We start from the raw sequence: 23,342 nt of genomic DNA on the forward strand, positions 1-23,342 counted from the left end.
TTTCTTCTTAGGCCTCTTTCATTTAAAAGGGGGTCGGTGCTTCCAATCTATAAACACCCATTAAAAGTTCTCCACCCTTTTATACTTGGCTGCTGGTCTTAATTGTCTGCAGATGGGTGGGTCACTGCATTTTTATTTCAAAGGTAGAGATTTGCAAAATGTAAACGAGCCTATTAAAAGTTCTAAATCAAAACTCTCAACATCCATTAAAGGGATCTATGTGCAAATGGAGATCGAACTCAATCTGAAAGTGTCTTTTTGTAACAAACATTTTCACCCAGGGCTAGGTAAAATTGTCTATCACCACCAACGCATCACACAAGTATTCAACATAAACACTGCGTTGTTAGAAGGTATTTAAACATTTCGTGCAAAACTTGGAACTAAGGAAAATATGTGTCTGCAAAACATTTTTTTTCTTTCATTATAGTTGATAGATAGGAGATGCCATGTAACTTACCCTACATGATACATTTTCCCTGGGTGGAAAAGAAACAAAAGCTTTTTTAAAAAAATTTTTTAATGCAAATTCAATACAATATAGACCTGGGGTACTAACAAACATATTTTATTGCATTGAATAAAAAAATCTTAAAATGTGACAATTTTTTGGTTCACCTACTAAATTATTATTTTCTATCCTGGTAAAATTCCTTTTTAAAAAGTAAGCCTCAAATCACAGTTGCTCGGGACTGAGAACTGAAACCTGAGCTAGTTGTTCTTGGCACTGCGGGGCTCTGGCTTATCTTGCCTAAGGGACTGACAGTTTATCTCAGAATCTATGGTTTCTTCCATTCTTCTTTCACTAGCATTTCCCCTAGTCTTGCTTTTCATTAGCCCACCCTGATGGCTGACCATTTCTAATCTATAAATTAAGTAGAAGGAAAACACAAAAGTGTGCTGCTTTTATCTCTGGAAATCAAGCCCCCCACAAATGCAATTTAGTTTGGTTTCTCTGGGTCTAAAATAAAATACTCCAAGTAGCACAGGTATTTGCTAGAAGATCTGCACTAAGAACCAGCCTTAGATATTCTTCATCTTGCAATGGAGGATGCAACGGGATTGCTTTGGCTGGTTTTAGTCACTTTGGCTTTGATCCCCATAATCTGTACCCAGTAGTCAAATTAAGGTTTGACATCTGACAACTATATTTCCTCCATCCTTTCTCTAAATGCAGTGCCCAATTTATTTAATTTTAAGAGAATTGTATTTTCCCTAAACTCCAGTTTTAATATGCTGATTATAGTGACAATATTAAAAAGACGGTCCAGTCTTTGAGACTGCATTTTCTTTTTTTACTTCATTCTTGTGTGTGACAGAAGGGAAGCAGAGGTTGGGTATCTAAATAGAAACAAACAAAAAACCCCAATTTAAGCTACTCTCCTTTAGCTTGCAAAACTACATTTACAAGCTCTCAACAAAATTTTACTTTTAAAAGCCATTTTAATATTTGTTATCTTTTTCTGAGTAAAATAAGCTGATGCTTTTACATGTGGATCTTATTATGTGAAAAGCTGTCTAAGCCTGCTATTGAACATAATCATATGAATTACGAACTGTGACTTTATTTCTTTTATAATCTTTGTAGTTCTTGCCATTACTTTTACATGTCTATGTCTGGCATTATGTAGCTTTGAAACTATGCCAAAAATATTTATTGTCGTATATCTGGCATTCTCATACTACGTGGCTGAGTTTGGTTTCCAAGCTGGGCAAAACTTATTAGCAGATACAGTTCTTGGCATTTGTTTGAAAAAAATCATATGTAATTTTAGTACCCCCCTGAAATACAACCTTTTGCACTCTTTGAAACGTATGGAGTTGAAATTCCAATGCTTGAACTATCTCCTTTTCCAATGTTGAGTAATTTTTCTGCTATGAAGCACATAAAATAGAGCAAAATAACAACAACAAAAGAAACAGAAAAGAATGAATTTAACTGAAAACCAGACCGTTTTTGAAAAATTCACATGGATGGTCTGTGTAAAATATTTCCCTAGTACGCAAATCCCAGGAAACTGGGGTTGGGTTCCAAGGATACAACGTAGTGCTAGTACTTTGTGGTTACACAAATCGATAATAATGACAAAAAGCAAAATACATATGAATACTTCTTTTACTGATTTCTTTGCAGCCTGACTAGTAAGTGTTGTGAAGATAACACTGTTATAAGTACTGTTTTTGTACTTCTTTAATTTTTTTTATTTTTAAAAATATTTTGTTTATTTATTCATGAGAGACACGCAGAGAGAGAGCCAGAGACACTGGCAGAGGGAGAAGCAGGGTCCCCACAGGCAAGCCCCATCAATCCCAGGACCCCGGGATGATGCCCTGAGCCAAAGTCAGATGCTTGACCACTGAGCCACCCAGGTGCCCCTATAATGAGGACTTAAAGAACTACATACATGTGTGGGCAATATAGAAAGCTAAAATATTTTTACATATAGAGGCAAAACTGATCCATATAAAGAGCAATAATCAATTGCATTCTACTGGATATAATTTGTTTGCCTTTCTTTGGAGAAAAATCATCTGAATTAGCTATATTTGGTAATTCACGGAGTAATAAATAATACTATCATGTGCTTTAGGTGGTAAAGGTTACATTATTTTAAATTTAATATAAATTATTGTGTTATATTAATTATATTATTATAAATTATTCTGTGTATATTCATTATTTTTTTCAGTCAAAAATTTTTTTATAAATTTATTTTTTATTGGTGTTCAATTTACCAACATATAGAATAACACGCAGTGCTCGTCCCATCAAGTGCCCACCTCAGTGCCCGTCACCCAGTCACCCCCACCCCCCGCCCACCTCCCCAGTCAAAATTTTCTTGAGTACCTATTACATATCACTGCATTTGATGCTGAGGATACAATGGTAATTCAAAACAACCCTCTGAGATCTATAGTTCAGTGAGAGAGACAGACAATGATCAAAAACGCACAAAAATAAACGTACAATTGTAACTGATCAGAGCCACAGTGGTGTCTTGAGAGAAGGCTGCAGGGCTCTTTGAGGGTAAAATGTATAGAATGGTAATCTCAATGTAGGTTAATTTTACTTTAAGTGGCATCTACATTTCCTGATTTTTGTATTTATCAAAGGTAATACTACAAATTAGAAACCTATTTAAAAAAATTCTTACTGAGTCAATTACCCATATAAAACCTAATAATTCTCCATTATACAAATAAGTCTAATATTTACATACTTAATACTATTGTAAAAATACTGTGTAACATAAATTTCTCTGTTAATTTATTAATTAGGATCATAAAAAAGAATCATAGATGGTTACAATTAGTAGAGTCAAAACTAAATCAGCTAACCTTATGCCAATTGCTCCTTCTAAAGTCCTCTCTCTCAAAAAAAAAAAAAAAAAAAAAAAAATAAAGTCCTCTCTCCCATTCCCCCAGCACCCTTGTCCAAAACATTATTTGTGCTATATCTGGCCCATAGAAAGATGTTACTTTTCAGTATTTTAGGTAATTTAGAATCTTTGGCATCCTGTACTCTGAAATGTTCTAAGAGTCTCTTGGGTTACCCATGGCTGACTATTACTGAGCACATTTGTTGCCCATTCCCTCTATTCACTCAAATGCATTCCCTTTATGTTCCAAGATCCAATTAGAAGATTGCTTTTATGAAGCTTACTTATAGAATAAGATACAAATGCATTTGCTTTTTTTGTTTGTTTGTTTTTTGTTTTTTTGTTTTTTATTTAGTTTTTGTCTTTTAAGTAGGTGCCATACCCAGCGTGGAACCCAATGTGGGGCTTGAACTCATTACCCTGAGATCAAGACCTGAGCTGTTATCAAGAGTTGGATGCTTAACAGACTGAGTCACCCGGGTGCCCCCAAATGCATTCGCTTTTTGAGCACGTTGTAGGTATCCACGTCACAAAAGCTGAATTTATATATACGAATGTTACCCTAGCAAAACAACACAAATATACATTTTGTTTTTTCCATAATAGTAGTGATAGCTATGAGCTAAGTCATTCATATTTGTTCAAATATTCCTTTTGATCTTACGTGTGAGGCCATTAAAAATGATCCAGCACCTTTAACCCTTTACCTTGTGTCTTAGATCAGGTTTCCTAGAAGCAGGCCATCAGGTGAGGATTCATATACAAGTGATTTATTAAGAGAGTACTCCTGGGGGAAAGCAATAAGGGGATGTGGAAAGCAGGACAGGAAAAAGGAAGAGAGTTTAGCAAGAATGAATTGCAGGCCAATTCCCATAGAACATACCTTTGCCATGTGCCTGAATAGAAACTCTGGAACAAAGTCACGTCTCAGAATTGTTCTGACCAGGGGATAAGGACATATTTCATATTCCTGCATCCATCAGTCCCCCTTGGGTGAAGTGGAGTGGGGGGAAGTAAAATACAAGCACTCTCCAGTGTTGGCACAGAAAGATCCAGTTTCCCCAGGGGATCTTCCAAAACACAGCCCGTTGTCTGCTGTTGGAAGCAGAAATACACAAAGAGGTAAAAAGAGATCTAAAGGTATTGGGGAGAAACATTGATAGTGTTTGCAAAACCTTCTCTGGTCCCCTAACAGTTATTCTCATCTTCCTGGGTATGTGGTTAGGCTACACTTCCCAGCCTCCTTTGTCAAGTGTGGCCCTGCAACTGTGTTCTCTTCACTGAACAGAGTGGAAGTGATGTGTCCACTTCTGTGCCTCGGGTAGCTCCATTATCCTGTCATTCTCTCTGTTGCTGGAACTCAGAGTGACTCAGCTTATACTATAAAGATAATGACAATGACCTGAGGTGTGATGGTGCGACATGATAGAAGGACTGGGGTCTCTGAATGACTTCCCAGAGCAGAACTTCTTGATGACTCAAAGCAGTCACACTGGAGTATTACAGGTAAGAAGTAAACCCCTTCTTCAAACCACTTAGTTATTGTTGGGTCTCTAGCACAGTAGTCTGGTCCTTTTCTAATTACTACAAGGCACTTTATTCTTAGTATAACATTATATTATAGACCCATTGGTAATTATTCTTGATTTCTTCTATTAGAATACTTATTGTAAGAGAGTAGATTTGCCTATCTTTTTCTTACTGGCAAAAAATACTCAGCAAAAGCTTAGTTGGTGAATAAATGAAAGTGTAGTTACCTTGTCCTACACTAAATAAAATTTATAAAAGCACAGTACAATTAAAGCACCTACTAAAATGCTAAGTTTGAAGTGATACAGAACAAATGGAAAGGGTTTAATGAAAAGTAATCCAAATGATTAATGAGATAAAATATTGATATATTAAAGATGGTTAGAAGAGAAATGATATAACTTTGAAAAAATAAGGTTGAAGGCCACCTTGGAAAGTGTCTTTTTGCACTGGAAAGGTGATTAGAAAGTGGTTGCCGACCAACTGTTTTCCATCTCTGCAGAGGAAAAACTAGCAGAAAAGAGCTTAAATTGACTTGACAGAAATAGTGATTAAACATTAGAAAAGGCTCCAGAGTGATATTGTGGAATCTCTGTCCCTGGTGAATTTTAAGGACAAACCATCTGTCTTAGACATTTCAGGCAGAGCCTTGCAAGAAGAGAGAGGTCTGGATTAAATGACTCCTTGATCTGGCTCCCTTTCAATTGCAGGAGTCTGTGCCACTATGCAGTGTATCCGGGGATCTGGCAGTGACATCTTTCACTCCAGTGACCAGCCAGACTGATGAATAGACATCCCCTTATCTATAACTTTCGAGAGAATTCTTTTTTCTGCATGAAGCTGATGGGGTGGGGTGGGTAGCAGGGTGTAGAAAGACTAATTTTCCAAAATAATGATATTAATGATATCTTGTATCTAGAACTCTAAAGTACTAAGTGATTTCCATATGATCAATACAAACTGGAAAAGTACTATGATTTTTGACACATTTCAGGTGCTAGGTTCTATTTCATAAAATTCACTCTTATAGCGATGATGGAAAGATAATGATTTAATGTTGACTTTGAAATGACACAGAACAGAGAGAAACACTACTGTTTACAATACTTATTTACAGTGGTATTATAACACTAGCAACAACTCTACCTACAAATTCTGCATTAAAACTTATGCTATATTTATATTACTCATCAACATTCATGTTAGAAAGTCCCTAAAGACAACCTTTCATTAGGAAAGATTTTCTTAGTCTTAAAAGTTTGCTTTTTTGGGATTCCTGGGTGGCGCAGCGGTTTGGCACCTGCCTTTGGCCCAGGGCGCGATCCTGGAGACCCGGTATCGAATCCCACGTCGGGCTCCCGGTGCATGGAGCCCGATTCTCCCTCTGCCTGTGTCTCTGCCTCTCTCTCTCTCTCTCTGTGACTATCATAAATAAATAAAAAAAAATTTAAAAAGTTTGCTTTTTCATTACTGAATAATGTGGAAGCTATTGTTTTAAAGGAAAACACTTGTTTCCATTGGGATATATATCTTTTGCATTTTGGCACTGAAAGATAAAAGACAATTAAAATGAAGGATTTATATATTGTGGGGATTTCCAATTTTACAAATAGATAATTTTAGTGAAACTTTCCATGTTTGTTATAAATCCAAACATAAACTTTTGAATTCTTTCAGAAAAGGTGGAAAAACCCTGCTTTTATATTTTAAGATGTTGTAGTGATTGATTTCATTCATTTATTTAGTTAAATGGTAGACATTAATAAGTTATAACCCAACGGGAGGTTTTTTTTTTCACTGAGGGGGGAAAAATCTAATCAAATTTAGAAGGAAATATTGACTCCTTTTTATGTAATGAATCTTGAAAGTAAATGTTGCTCTTAAACACATGAAGTGATGTTCAACCTCCCTCATAATTAGAAAAATGCAAAACTACAAGGAGATACCATTTTTTTAAAACCTGTCAGACTGTTGAAAATAAAAATGTGATCATACATTGCATTGTCTAGAGTGAGGAAAGAAGCACACTTGTGGTGGGAATGTTATTTAGTACAGTCTCCATGGAGGGTAATGGGAAACATCTATTGAAATGATAAATACACATATCCTTTATATATTGACATACACAAAAATGGCACATGCACAAAGTTTTAGATTGCTGTGTTGGCTTGTGATGGTACAAGATGAGAAACAACCTAAATGTCCATTAACAGAAGACTAGATGAAAAATGCTACATCCTTTCAATTGAATGCAGCCACCAAAACCGCTGAGACAATTCTTAAGATATATGCAGAGTAGTGGATAGAATAAACTACTCTTTGTGCAAGAATGAAAAAAGAGAAAGAAATATATCCGTATATTCATAACATAAATCCGAAAAGCTAAGAACTACCAACAGTGGTTGCCTCCAGGAAAGGGAAATATGCATCCTGAGGCCAGGGTGAGAGAGTCTTACTTTATCCCTATGTCCTTTTGCAATTTTTGAATTTTGTATCATAGACATGTAATATCCATTCAAAAATAAATAAAATAGGGTCATGGGCTGGCTCAGTTGGAGGAGTGTGCAAGTCTTGATCTTGGAATTGTGACTTCGAGCTTCATATTGGGTGTTGAGATTAATTAAATGAATAAAATCTTAAAAAATAAACAAAATAATTAGAGAAATATTGTGAATAGTATAACAACTCATTTATTCTTAGTTTGAGGATTTATTTACATTCAATACAAAATTATCTTCAACTTCAAAATGTAGAATTAAGGCAATTCTAACTTTTTAAAAACTGCTCACACTTTCTGTATGGGTTATAATTATGCATTATAATTAATATTTAAAATATTAAATAAAATCTTTAAAAAAAAAGGGACACCTGGGTGGCTTGGTGGTTGTGCATCCGCCTTCAGCTCAGAAGGCAAACATTCAACCACTGAGCCACCCAGGTGCCCAGATTCATTGACTTTAATAAGGACTCTGGTCTTTTGTTATGGCCTGTTACAAAAAGGAATGTCATTCAATACTTCAGCTCAGGGTGTGATCCCGGAGTTCTGGGATCGAGTCCCACATCGGGCTCCCTGCATGGAGCCTCCTTCTCCCTCTGCCTGTGTCTCTGCCTCTCTCTTTCTCTCTCTCTCTCTCTCTCTCTGTCTCTCATAAGTAAATAAATAAAATTTTAAAATATGAAACACCACAAAACAATTTAAAAATATGCTCTATGTAAAGAGCACAAGATATCATTCTTTTCTCCTTTATCCTTGAAGTATGAGATCCTTGAAGCCAGGAACCCTGTAGCTGTTCACCTAGAAGGATAGAATGGGAAAAAAATGACTTCTTTAAAAAAGTATTTTAATTATAAAAGCAATATGTATTATACACATTTCAAATTTGGTAATTATTTTCAAATTGACCTTAAGCAACTGCCAGTTTATACTTCCACTAACAGTGTAATGAGCATGCATGTTACAGATCATACCTCAGGTAGACAATTCCAAGTGTTTTACTTCACCATCTCAGAGAAATAGTCATAAATAAATTTGGCTAAATAATTTAGATGGAAAATAAGAAACAACTTGCATATATATGGGAAGAATTCCTAAAGGAAGCATAAGGTCTCTGAAGTCCTCTGAAAGAGCCATTCTGCAAGAGATTGAGAGTGAAATTTAAACAGCGTCAGTATACAAAAAAATGGAGTAGCTCATTCTCCAGTGATATCATCTCAATGGAAATTATTGTAAGATTTCCAAAACAGGAAGTTACTTTTCAATTATACAAACACTATTTCTAAGATATGACAAAGGTAATTTGCTCATATTCATCTGTTGTGGAGGGTCAAGCTTTAATGCTAGAAACATTAATATTGGAGGCATTGAAAGATGGCATCTATGAAGACAACTGAATGTAACAATAATTTAAATTTTCTATGACTAATTATAAGGGGAAATAATATTCCAAAGTCTTCCATAAAATTTTTCTTTCTTTTCTTCCATCAGGTTTTGATCACCAGTACCAATGTGAGCCATACTGTAGCCTAAGGCAAAAGGAAAAATCAATAATACTGATCCTGTCCTTATTTAAAATTTTGATATTTTATTCATCGTGAATTCTTTTGGATTGATTTTTTTAAAATATTGAATTAAATTGTTATTTATATTGATTACTGGGTTCTTTAACACTTCTTTATATTTTGGACCTGAGGCGAACATCTCACTTATTTCACTCTGGTCCTGATGATCACCCAAATCATAAAATGATGTCAGAAGAGAAATAAGTAATTTAAAACTTCTCTTAAGCACATTTTCTTCATGATCCCAATGTTCTATGGAAAATATTAAAATAAAAAATAGAATTGATAAAATGCTAATTAAAAAATTTATTTACTAAGTCAGGAAGGTATCCATATTTTATGGATGAAGAATGGAGGCTCAAAAGAATTAGTAATTTGCTTGTGACACCCAAACAGTATGTGAACTCGTTACAACTGAAACCTAGATTTGTCTTTTACCAAAGCCCCGTTTCTTTCCAATGCACAAGGTTCTTTCTCAGGGAGAATTATTGACATTTGAATTAAGCCCTGGAAGAAGGATAGGGATTTGCCAGGAGCAGAAAAAGGGATAAGATAGTATAGGCAGTGGGAGAAAGTGTGGATAATGCCTGGAAGTAATTAGTGTCCATGGGCAGATTTACCATGAAGCTAAGGAGGCTGATGTGTCATGACTCTTTGGGAGAAACTGTTACAAAGAGAGGGACTGTGATGATGCGTTCGCAAGATCATATGTTTTCTGCAAGATTTGCCCAAGCAAGACATTTAATGTCATCAATGAAGATTGCTGTCTTTCCCTTCTGGTTTTCCCTCCAACACATTTCCCCTTGTATTAGGTGGCTTTGCAATAAATTGCTCAGGGATTTTTGGGGATCCAGCTTATGGATAGTTGGAGACATGCTTTTGGGGGTTAGTGGGATGAATTTACATTTTCTCTCTGTTTTGCTTCTTAAATTCCACAAATGACTGAAATCATATGGTATTTGTCTTTTTCTGACTTATTTTGCTTAGCATAATACTCTTTAGCTCCATTCATGTCATTGCAAATGGCAAGATTTCTTTTTATTTATTTTTAATTTTTTAAAAGATTTTATTCATTTATTCATGACAGGAGAGAGAGAGAGAGAGAGAGAGAGAGAGAGAGAGAGAGAGGCAGAGACAGGCAGAGGGAGAAGCAGGCTCCATGCAGGGAGCCCGACATGGGACTCGATCCTGGGTCTCCAGGATCAGGCCGCGGGCTGAAGGCAGCGCTAAACCGCTGAGTCACCCGGGCTGCCCGATTTCTTTCTTTTTAAATGTTTTTTTTTTGTTTGTTTGTTTTAGAGAGAGCAAGCATATTCAAGAGTGTAGGGGGAGGTGGAACAAAGGGAGAAGGAGAGATAGAATCTTAAGCAGGTCCCATTCCAATTGCGGAGCCCACCCTGGGGCTCAATCCCATGACCCTGAGTTCATCATCTGAGCCAACATCAAGAGTTAGATGCTTAGCCAACTGAACCACCCAGGCGCCCCAAGATTTCATTTGTTTTTATGGCTGACTAATCTCATCGTATGTATATACCACCTCTTCATCAGTCAATAGACACTCGGGCAGTTTCCACAGTTTGGCTGTTAAAGATGATGATGCTATAAACAGTAAGGTTCATGTATCACTTTGAATTTGTATTTTTGTATTATTTGGATAAACATGTAGTATTGTAATTGCCAGATCATAAGGTAGTTCTGTTTTTAACTTTTTGAGGAACCTCCATACTGTTTTCCAGTGAAGAGACATTTTTCCAAAGAAGTCATACAGATGGCCAATAGATACATGAAAAGATGCTCAACATCACCCATCATCAAGGAAATACAAATCAAAACTACAATGAAATATCACCTCACACCTATCAGAATGGCTAAACTCAACAACACAAGAAATGACAGGTTTTGGAGAAAATTTGGAGAAAGGGGAACACTCTTGCACTGCTGGTGGGAATGCAAACTGGTGCAGCCACTGTGGAAGACAGAATAGAGGTTCCTCAAAAAGTTAAGAATAGAACTACCCTATGATTCATTGATTTAAAAAAAAAACTATTTATTCATGAGAGACAGAGAGAGAGAGAGGCAGAGACACAGGCAGATGGAGAAGCAGGCTTCCTGCGGGGAGCCCAAAGTGGGACTTGATTCCAGGATCCCGGAATCACACCCTGAGCTGAAGGCAAACATTCAACCACTGAGCCACCCAGGTGTCCAGATTCATTGACTTTAATAAGGACTCTGGTCTTTTGTTATGGCCTGTTACAAAAAGGAATGTCATTCAATACTTTAATTAAAGACTTTTTTTTCCCTTCAAAATTGTGATTCTAATAATATTTACATAGAATCAAACAGAATATAAAATGGGCAAAGAGATGTTTCTCAAAAGGATATTTTAAAAATATTTTAAATAGTCATACTCTTATGAGTTTATTCTAAGGCAAAAAAAGGTCATAAATATTGTTTTGCCTATAGATTATTTTCAAAAAGACAGACCTCACACTGGATGGATTTTCAGACTTAATGAATATGTTGAAAGCCCTCAAAAGCTGTGATTCTTCTATGTACCATAAGACAACTAGAGATAATAGGAAAATATATGCATAATGAAAGTGTTAATAGATAAATAAACCAGACAGCAAATACTGCTCCATTACCATGGAGTCTACGCTGGATGTGTCCAACGCTGACTAGCTGGCCATTGTTCTCTACCGCTGTGATTGAAAACTCTATGTATAGTTTTAAACTTTTTTACCAAGTGAAAACCAGGCTGTGGTTTTATTCAACAATGGGAAATAAATAACTTTTGGACAACAGTGACCTGTGGTCTAAAACACCCATGCCGCGCTGTCCCACAATATGGCTGCTATGAAAGGTGAGGAAAAGAGCTCCTAGCAGTCTTTAAAGGTATTAATAAGTGTGCAGGATGTACACCATGTGCAGCTCATTCCTTTAATCTGGGGAGAGAAAAACCTGCCTCCACAGTTGTTAACCACATTGGCATTTACAACAGTTATTTTCCTTTCAGGTTCCTCTCATAAATGGAGTATTTTACATACATATATCAACTTGGATTAAAAAAAAAGTCTAAGTATAATATAAGGAGTTATCCATTATACAGCTGTTTAAGCCTTGCAACACAGGACAAAGACATTTTATGCACTCTAAGACATTTTTTCTCAAAGATCGGGAAGAAAAACCTCAACACACACAAAAAAGCTAAATACTTATTCAAAAAGTTGATAAAAATAAAATATATAGTTTTAATTGTAAATCAGAAGGAAACTCTGAAATGTTTCCATGAGATATTCAAGAAATTGCAATCCCCTGGTGTGCCCGGGTGGCTCAGTATTGAGCATTTGACTCTTGATTTTAGCTCAGGTCATGATCTTAGGATGGTGAGATGGAGCCTCATGATGGGCTCCAGGCGCAGCGCAGAGTCTGCTTGTCCCTCTTCCTCTGCTCCTCCCCTTGCTCATGCTCTGTCCGTAAATAAATAAATAAATAAAATCTTAAAAAAGAAGAACTTGCCATCTTTTAAAAAAGATTTATTTGACAGAGAGAGAGAGAGAGAGCGCGCGCATGGGGGAGAGGACCAGGGAGAGAGAGTAGAGTCTTATGCAGACTCTCATGCTGAGCATGGAACCAGACATGGGACTCAATCCCATGACCCTTAGATCATGACCTGAGCCAAAACCAAGAGTCAATGGCTTAACCAACTATACCACCCAAGTGCCCCTGAAGGACACTATCTTTTGTCACCTTTAAATCTATTCATAAAAGAACAAAGAAAAATTTCAGATAAAAAATTACTGGAATATAAAACAGAAGTAAAAAACGGTATGCAATTAATCAATAGAAATTATTCTGACAAAAAATAAAAAAGATTTCAAATGCAGGAATTCACTAGAAGGAAGAGATACATTTCAAATAGATATATCTAGATACCAATATATACAAGAAGAGATACATTCAAATAGCATTGAATATGTTCTAGGATTGTCTGATAATCCAGTTAATGAGAGGAGGGAACTATATAAACACATTGAAAAAGGTTTTAAAGTTCTTCTTGATTTGACATAAAATGATTACTCTAAAAACATGATATAAAACTCATAATATGCCATTACAACAAGGACATCAAGGATGGGTAATAAGTGTCATTGATTAAAACAATATTTCAGATTAATTAGTGCACAAGGAAACTTTAAAGTCTAACAACCTGATAGTACTTTCTCCACGTTTGACAGCCATTCTAAAAATTTATGATGTTAACACAAAGCTGAAATATTTGCCTAAACTGTCAATAATACAAAGAAGTTTTTTAATCAACCAGAAGACTGAATTATCTTTCTACTTTTTATAGAAAATATTGAAAATCATTGTCACATGGAGAGGCAATTAAAAGTATACAGCCTGAACTGATGTGGCCAAAATGGAGAGACCCTACCAAATCTTTTTTTTTTTTTTTGAGCCTACCAAATCTTATCCCTCTGATGATTACAACTAAAATCTCTCTCTAGACAAAATTAAAAAAGCAACTATCTAGGGACTTTGAAAAGTAAAAAGCAGACAGATTGGGGAAGAGAGTCAAAACCTGGAGAAGTAAGCTGTATGGGGGTTAGCTTCCCAGTTTTTCCTCTTTTTGCTCATAGTCCTAAGCCAAGGGTGGGCCCCCGGCAGACCTGGGGCATCCATACAGCTAAAACTTGGGAGAAATATTTCCTGTCTAGAAGATCAAGAAAGAGGATCTCTGTGGGCCGGAGAATGTGGGAGTAATATTTTTTGTTTCACATTTCCCCTTTTTTATTGTTTGTGACTTAAAGAGGGTTGGCCTATGGTGGAGCTAAAGCAGTAGGTTTCCTATCCTTCTATCCTTCTGTTCAGAGGAGTTGAGAAAAGGGGCCTGAGGGCCAGAGAAGGTAGAAAGAACTCCTGATTTGGTAATCTTTTTTTTTTTTCTCCTCCCTGCCTTGCCCCATGGGCGGCCCCAATTGTGAGAACTGTGCAGCAGCATGGGCATCTACAAATCCAAGAGGAATCCCATCTTTCAGGATGGAAGATCAGTAGGAAGGACCTCTGTGGTCTGGAGAATGTGGGGGAAGTTTTGGAAGTGAGACTTGGAGAAGACGATCTCCAAATTCTGTGATAAACCAGCATAATGCCAGGCTCACTGCTGAGCTGCACATGTTGGTGAGCTGCTTTTACGCACAATATTTCTGGCAGCTAATATGTGGGTTTTTCCTCACACCAACCAACTATTCATCTCTCTGGACATCGGTTAGGTGTTCTACAATTCAATTCAATTCTGACGCTACCTACCTGGAGTTAGTGTCAGACTCCACAGATGTCAGGACTCAATCCCATAAGACTGCCATCACTTCAGATGCCATCCACAAGTATTGGGTCCCCGGGTTACCCACTCTTCTGTCTGACTTAGCTACAAATCTGGAGTTCCTACAACCTGCTTCTCTCAAGTTCAGTAATTTGTTCTGACAGCTTGTGGGGGGGTGCCTGGTGGCTCAGTTGGTTAAGCATCTGACTCTTGATTTCAGCTCAGGTTATGATCTTGGGGTTGTAAAATTGAGCCCTAGGTCGGGCTCCATGCTCAGTGTGGAGTCCACTTATCCCTTTTCCTTCACTCCTCTCTCTCAAATAATTAAGTACGGAAGTAAAATAAATAAAATCTTAAGAATTGCTTGTAGAACTTAGGAAAGTAGTTTACTTTCTATGACTAGTTTATTATAAATGATACAACTCAAGATCAGCCAAATGGGAGAGAAGCATAGGGCAAAGTATGGGGCAGAGGAGATAGCACAGAGATGCCATGCCACCCTCCCAGCACCTCCATCTGTTCATCCATCTGGAAGCTCTCTGAACCCTGCAGTTTAGGGGTTTTTATGGAGGTTTCATTATGTAGGCACGATTGATTAAATCACTGGCCATTGGTGATTAACTCAATCTCCAGTTCCTCCTCTCTCCTTAGAGGATGGGGAATAGGGCTGTAAGTTCTAAACCTCTATTCAATGTTTGGTTTTTCTGGTGACCAGCTCCCATCCTGAAACTAGCTAGGAGCCTCACAGCCAAGAGTCACTCCATTAGCATGCCAAAATCACTCTTATAGAAGTTTTCTGTTTTTTTTTTTTCTTATAGAAGTTTTCAAGGGTTTTAGTAGTTCTTTGCCAGGAACTAAGAACAAAAACAAAATATATATATTTAATTTTACCACACTGGAACAGACCTAAAGTTACATAGCCAAAGCTTTGAGAATGGAACTACAAATCTCAAATCTCAGACTAATCTTTATGTGGTACATGAGACAAATATAAAAGAGCCCAGCAAATAAATTTAAAACCAAGCAATTGGGGGCACCCGGGTGCCTCACCCAGGTAAGTGTCAGACTCTTGATTTTGGCTCAGGTCATGATCTCAGGGTCATGAGATTGTGCCTGAGTCAGGCTCCATGCTGGGGGGAGTCTGCTTAAGGTTGTCTCTTCCTGGGCAGCCCTGGTGGCTCAGTGGTTTGGCACCACCTTCAGCCCAGGGCCTGATCCTGGAGATCTAGGATCGAGTCCCACATCGGGCTCCCTGTGTGGAGTCTGCTTCTCCCTCTGCCTGTGTCTCTGCTTCTTTCTCTGTCTCTCTCATGAATAAATAAAATCTTAAAAAAAAAGATTGTCTCTTCCTTTCCCTCAGCTCCTCCCCCATCTCTCTCTCTCTTAAAAAAAATCAATCAAAACAAAAAAACCTTGAGCTAACCTTGGAACCATTGCCTACAGGAGAGATGAAACTTGTATTCCAAACCTACACAGATTGGTTGAATGTTACCTAGAATTAGCCAGACTCTGAAGTTTGAGGGTATAGTTCTCCAGACTGCTAAGTCCACCAAAGACATCTGACACCAGTTGACAGTTCAGAGGGGTTCTCAGAATCACACTCAGATTTGATAATTCACTAGAACGACTCATAGAACTCACTGAGAGTTGTTATACTCATGGTTACAGTTTATTACAGGATTCAAGACTTGAAAATCAAGATTACTTATATCAACTCACTAAAGAAGAAAACTACATGATCATCTCAATAGATTCAGAGAAAGCATTTGCTGGCATTCAACATTTATTCATGACAAATACTTAAATTTAGAACTAAGAAGGTACTTAAAAATAGTTTTATTGAGATATAACTCACATAACATATAATTTATCTGTTGAAAGTGTATACAATTCCATGGTTGCAAGTATATTCACAGGATTGTGCAAACATCATCACAGTTAATTCTGGAACATTTTCATTATCCTCAAAAGAAACTCTGTACTTTAGTACTTTAGTACTAACTCTAGTCCCAGGATCCCCTGGAAAGCACTAATTTGCTTTTGGTCTCTATGGATTTATCTACTCTGATCCACTCTGGGTATTTTATAGAAATAGATTAATACAATATGTGTCTTTTGTGACAGGCTCTTTTCACTTAGCATAATGTTTTCAGGCTTCCTCCATGTTGTTGAACGCATCAGCACCTCATTTCTTTTTCTAAAATTCTGGTAAAATTGGTACACCTGGGTGGCTCAGCAGTTGGGTGCCTGCCTTCAGCTCAGGTCGTGATTCTGAGATCTGGGATGGAGTCCCGCATTAGGCTAGGATCAAGTTTCACATCGGGCTCCCTGTGAGGATCCTGCTTCTCCCTCTGCCTATGTCTCTGCCTCTCTCTTGAGTCTGTGTCTCTCATGAATAAATAAATCTAAAAAAAAAATAAAATTCTGGTAAAATATGCATAATATAATATTTACTACTTTCACCATTTTTTTTAAAGATTTTATTCATTAAAGACACACACAGATAGAGGCAGAGACACAGGCAGAGGGAGAAGCAGGCTCCACGCCAGGAGCCCGATGTGGGACTCGATCCCAGGTCCCTAGGATCACGCCTGGGGCCAAAGGCAGGCACCAAATCGCTGAGTCACCCAGGGAACCCCCCACTTTCATCATTTTTAAGTGTACATTTCAGTGGTAGTAAATATTTTCATGATGTTATGCAACTTTCACAATTATCCATTCTCTAAACCTAAAATAATTCTTTTTTTAAAGATTTTATTTATTTATTAAAGACACAGAGAATGAGAGAGACAGAGACAGAGGCAGAGGGAGAAGCAGGCTCCATGCAGGGATCCTGACGCAGGACTCGATCCCAGGTCTCCAGGATTACACCCTGGGCCAAAGGCAGCGCTAAACCGCTAAGCCACTGGGGCTGCCAAAACTTAAAATAATTCTAAACAGAAACTCTATAGCATTACTCAATTCTCCTTCCTAGCCCATGCTGACCATTGTTCTACATTCTGTCTCCGTGAATTCACGTATTCTAGGTACATCATATAAATGGAATCATTCAGTACTTTTTAAAAAGTTTTATGAGACACATACACACACACACACACACACACACAGAAAGAGAGAGAGAGAGAGGCAGAGACACAGGCAGAGGGAGAAGCAGGCTCCACGCAGGGAGCCTGATGTGGGACTCGATCCTGTGTCTCCAAGATCAGGCCCTGGGCTGAAGCCTGCGCTAAACCGCTGAGCCACTCAGGCTGCCCCAGTATTTTTTTTTATCTGCCTTATTGCACTTAGCATTTCTTCAAGGCTGATCTGTTATAGCATTTATCAGAACTCAATTCCTTTTTAAGGCTGAATAATATTCCATTCCATGTATGTGCCACATTTTTCTTATGTATTCAACTGGTGATGAGCGCTTGGGTGGTTTTCCACTTTTTGGCTATGGAGAATAGTGGTGCTTTGAACATGGGCATACAAGTATCCATCTGAGCTCATGCTTTCCTTCTTATGGGTATATATATATATATATATACCTAGGAGTAGTGATGTGTGTGTAATCTGGAGTGATAATAGCCATCTAGTAGGTGCAAGGTGGTATCCCATTGTGTTTTAATTTGTATTTTCCTAATGACTAGTGATGTTGAGCATCTTTTCATGCTTTTTTTTGAAAATTTTTTTTAAAGTAATCTCTATACCCAGCATGGGGCTCAAAGTCACAACCTGGAGATCAGAAGTCACATATCTCCTGGTTGAGCCAGTCAGGCACCCCTGGACATTTGTATATGTTTTTTGGAAACATAACTATTTAAGACCTTAGACCCTTTTTTGAATTATGGTGCTCATCTTTTTTGTTCTTGAGTTTAGAGTTTATATTTTCCATACATTAAACCCTTAAAAGATACATAATGTACACTTTCTCCATTCTATGGGTTGTTTTTTGACTCCTTCGATATTGTACTTTGACATACAAAAGTTTTATATTTGGACCATAGGTTTTCTTCTAAGAGTTGCATAATTTTAACCCTTAAGTTCTTTGATCCATTCTGAGTTTTTGAATGTTGTACAAAGTGAGGGTCCAAAGGCAGCACTTCTTTAACCTGATATTTACAAAATACTTATACCTAATATACTAAAACTGAAAAAAAAATGCTTTTCCCTAAGATTGGGAACAAGATGAGGGTGTCTGCTTTTACTATCCCTATTTGATAATGTGCTACAGGTATTAGATAGTGCAAGAAGACAAGAAACATAAAAGAAAAAAATACAGACTATAAAGGAAGAAATAAAACTCTGTTTCAACTATGTGATTTTCTGCATAGAAAATCCCAAGGAATTTATCAAAAGTTCCTATACCTCCTAAATCATTTTAGAAAATTCACATGATAGATCAACAAAAGTAATAGAAATTTTATTTCCACTTATCACCAACAAATATTTGGAAATTAAAATGTAAAGCATAGTATCATTTATAATAGTACCAAAACAATGAAATAAATCTAACAAAAATATGCAGAACCTGTATTTTAAAAATTATACAATACTGAAAGAAATCAAAGACATAAATAAATGGAAAGAAATACTACATCCATGGATTGGAAGATTCAATATTGTTAATACATCAATTTCCCACAAACTGATCTATACATTTAATGCAATCCTTTTTAAAAAATAGTTGTAGAGGTTGTTTTTGAATAAGCATTCCAGGGGATCAGGTGGGGCAGAGATTCAGCTTTGCTCCATTAGGCAAATCACTATTTAATGCAATCTTTTTTTTTATTTTTTTATTTATGATAGTCACACAGAGAGAGAGAGAGAGGCAGAGACACAGGCAGAGGGTGAAGCAGGCTCCATGCACCGGGAGCCTGATGTGGGATTCGATCCCGGGTCTCCAGGATCGTGTCCTGGGCCAAAGGCAGGCGCCAAGCCGCTGCGCCACCAAGGGATCCCTATTTAATGCAATCCTAATAAAAATCCCAGTAAGATTTTTCTAGAAATTGCAGATTTAAAATTTCATATAGAACTAGGATAGCTGAAACAATTGGGAAAAAAAAAAACAAACAAAATTGGAGGACTCACACCATCTGACTTACTATAAAGGGATAGTAGTCAAGATGGGTGTGGCAATTAGAAATATAGAAGGTGGATCAATGGTAAAGAGTAGTCAACCCAGAAACAGACTGACAAATATATAGTGAATTGATTCTTGATGAAATTCCAAAGATAATTTACTAGAAAAAAGGATAATCTTTTCAACCCTTGGTGCCAAAACAGTTTGACATATATATGCAAAGAAAATTAAGAAAATGAATTTTACCTCATACTTTACACTGTATACAAAATTACTCATGATGGATCATAGACCTAAAAGCAAAACCTTAAGGCATAAAACGCATAGATGAAAACATTGGAGAAAATCTTTGTGATCTTGGGTTAAAGATTTCTTCGGTATGATACCAAAGGTGTAACCCATAAGAAAAAAAATTCCTTTCATCAAAATTAAGAACTTTTGTTGGCCTTTGACAGACAGTTGGGAAAATGAATAGACAAGTCATAGACTGGAGAAATATTCGAAAATCACATTTGTGGGGTGGCTGGGTTGCTCAGTCAGTTAAGTGTCTGCCTTCTACTGAGGTCATGATCCCGGTGTTCTGGGATTGAGCCCTGCTTCAGGCTCCCTGCTCAGCGAGGGGTCTGCTTCTCCCTTTCCCGTGCTTGTGCTTTCTCTCTCAGATAAATAAAATCTTTAAAAAAAATCACATATTTGAAAATGAACAATATCTAGAATTTATAAAGAATATTCAAGACTCAATAAAAAGAGAATACCATTAAAAATGGGTAATTCCTTGACTATGACCTATTTGGGGAATATAGAAAAGTCTGTACAGCTGCCATGTCCACAAGGTAGTTCCTGGAAATGGTTTGAGCCCTGAATACACTATACAGGAAGTTGGTCTTGCAGGAAAATATTGGGTCTGATTTCCGTATTGCTATAGCATCAGAACTCTTCTAGAATATATGCTATAAAGAAAAAACAAGTGCTTTTGAATATATCTTCTGAAGTGAAGTTCCTTCTACAGTAGAACCCCAAAATATCCTTAAACTTTTTTTTTTTTTTTTTTTTTAAGATTTTGACAGAGAGAGAGCACCAGCCAACAGGAGAGGAACGGGGAGAGGCATATTCCCCGTTGAGCATGGAGCTCAACTCAGGCTTTATCCGGGAGCCCTGAGATCATGACCCTAGCTGAAGGCAGACACTTAACTGACTGAACCACCCAGGCGCCCCTCCTTAAATTCTTTATGTTGTTCACAATTCAGCTGCATTTAGATTTACACGGGGTTTTATTTATATATTCCATCTGTTATAGATGGAATAATACGGCTTGGATGAGAGGTTTGGTTCAGTATCTACTGTTTGGGAAAATTAGCTCAAGTTTTATAAGAAATGAGTTGTATTTCCCAATCGTCTAATTTCAGAGGTTTGTCAAGGAAATCTATCCTACATTCTTTCTCATGCAGTGCTTCATGTCTCACAGCTTCAAGTCTTTCCCTCCATCTTCATCTTCATTTTCCCTCCTTCATTTCTTAGAACTTTTTCATTTCTCTCATCTATTCTTCCTTCAAACTTTTGTAATCTTCTTTCTCCCCACAAATTCCTGACATTTTCTAATTCTCTTGTTTTTTTCTATACCCAGTTTTCCTTTGGTAGTCACTTTATAAATCACGACTTAATATTTTTCCTGTTAGCTACTGCTTACACGTTTTACTAAGCTCCTGAGAGCAGAAAATTTGTCTTCCAATATTTTTTGCTTTGTAAAACACCTTGTACTCTTATGACTCCTATTAACAATAAATCTCAGTATAAGTTAGCTAATGTTACATCTTCTTTATGTGTAAGCTTTAAGTGCATAAGAGCGAAGACTCAAGTTTCACCAGCTATGATTTGTCATGTGTATCATTAACTTTTAGGTAGCATTAGAATGCCACCTTTTGGAATTACCGGGCACCAAGACAAGAATTTATTTTAAACCACTTAGTTTATATATATTTTGTTCCAGAACAAGCAAAATAATTTTTTTCCATTCTAAGAAAATGCTCCTCTCTTTTTCAATAACTAGATTGAACTCACATGGAATTGTCTACGTGCCAGGATACCTTGTGTTCTAGTCTTAAATCATGTTTTTCAGAACAAATGGTCTCTGGAATGATGTATTATTGATAATTGGAATCTTTATTATTAGACTTGATAAGTGTATCAAAAGATATTGATATTTCCCAAGTTATTTCACACCAGCCTAGACTTTATTCCCTTCTTTTATTGGAACATGGGAACCACACTTAGCACACATTTACTTTAGAAAAGTGTGATGAACAAGTCTCACTCTGAAGTGAGCAGTTGAGGTGCACCTGCTATTCATTCTGCTGTACCCCGAGCTCTTGGCTTTTGGTGCTGTGCTTTCCCTGATTTGTTGTTGTCCCATTCCTCCCAAGTACTATTTATTTTGTCTACCAAACCCACCTTCAGGAGGTAGCTGAGAGTCCTTCCAGGGCCACCTCTCTCTTGGACACATTTAGTCTGGATTCTAGAAGGTGAAACAATCTCGGCCACAGGATTCGAAGCTGTGACCTTCCTCGTATCATTATCAAGGCTTACTTGAAGATCCACCAAAAATATTTTGCTTAATGAGAAAGGTGTGTATTAGCTTTCTTTTGATGCCATAAAACGTTACAACTTTAGCATCTCAACTTTCATTTATTGTCTCACTGTTCTGTAAGTCAGAAATCCAGGCACACTGTGACTCAGCTGGTCCTCTGCTCTGGGTTTTACAAGGTTGAAATCAAGGGATCAGCAGGTGTGTACCTTTCTGGAGACTCAACAGAGAATTTGTTTCTAGGTTCACTCAGGGTGTTGACAGAATTCACTTCCGTGTAGGTGCAGGACTGGGTTCTCAGGTGGCTTGCCAGCTGCCAGCCAGGAGGCATTCTCAGAATCTGGAGCCGGCCTACATTCCTTGGCTCATGCATCTTTTCCTCCATTTGCAAAGTCAGCCACAACAGGTCAAATCTTTCTTCTGCTCAGAATCTCTGACCTCCCCTTCTGCCTCATCCTTTGCCTCAGCTTCCCTTTTCTGCCAAATCTGATTCCACCTAGAGAAATTTCCCTTTGCAAGGGCTCAAGTTGTTAGATCGGACCCACCTAGGTTATTCAGGATAATTTTTCTTAATCTCTACACTCAGTGTGGGGCTTGAACTCATGACTCTGAGATCAATCTGAGATCAAGAGTCAGATGCTCTGCCAACTGCGCCAGCCAGGTGCCCCTATTGAGAATAATTTATAACTTTAATTATGTCTGTAAATGTCTTTCACAGCAGTACCTGGGTTAGTGTTTTAATAACCAGGGGATGGGAATTTTGGAGGGCCGTTTAGAATTCTGCCCGCTGTAAGGTACAAGACCTGTATGATGAAAGGACTATTTTTGGAGAATGTGTAAAGACACTTGCACAAATATGGAGTTATACTATAGTCCAGGAAGGAAAGGCTCATGTGGAAGGAATTAATATACACAACTAAAGAAATTTTTATAAAAATCTCAATGGTATTTTGGGGGTGGGTGTTTCTTGATAATCTGATTTCAAAGAAAGGAAGAATGAATAAAAATGACATAGGGGTAGGAAAAAAAGTATATCCCCCAATTCATTTTATGAGGCTAATTAATATAACTTTTATGCCAACCCAAAGAAGGATATCACCAGAAAGAAAAACCACAGATCGATTTTATTCTTTCTCATCTATTGGTTGGTGTCTCACAGTAGCAATTCTTTTCCTGTCTTTCAGTGTTTTCCTCTTTCCTCAGTCCTTAAATATGAGATCTTCTCAGATCTTAAACTGCAGGGATATACAAAAAAAGAAAATAGACCGTGGAACAGAATATCAAAGTCAGAAACAAACCAACACATAAGTGACTACTTACTTGGTTTATGACCAAGGTAGCACTGCAGGGTAGGGTAGAGAGGACCACCTGTCAATAAGTGGTGACAGTTTATTTTTCCACACTGAG

At 37.3% G+C, this 23,342-nt stretch overlaps 1 long non-coding RNA gene across 6 annotated transcripts in view; it reads right to left on the minus strand.

Annotated features, from left to right (window-relative positions):
• The window catches only part of LOC144304646 (uncharacterized), a 46,910-nt gene that overhangs the window by 17,498 nt on the left and 6,070 nt on the right, over nt 1-23,342 (minus strand). For 3 of the 6 annotated variants that reach the window (XR_013371573.1, XR_013371570.1, XR_013371572.1), the window contains one exon: nt 4,264-4,475. The exons of 2 other annotated variants lie outside the window; for them this stretch is intronic. This is a non-coding gene — a long non-coding RNA (uncharacterized LOC144304646). Of the gene's footprint in view, nt 1-4,263; nt 4,476-17,493; nt 23,165-23,342 lie in introns of those variants that run through there. One more of the 6 variants, XR_013371576.1, reaches the window with a different exon arrangement.

Source organism: Canis aureus, chromosome 34 (genome assembly GCF_053574225.1).
Source record: "Canis aureus isolate CA01 chromosome 34, VMU_Caureus_v.1.0, whole genome shotgun sequence".
NCBI lineage: Eukaryota > Metazoa > Chordata > Mammalia > Carnivora > Canidae > Canis > Canis aureus.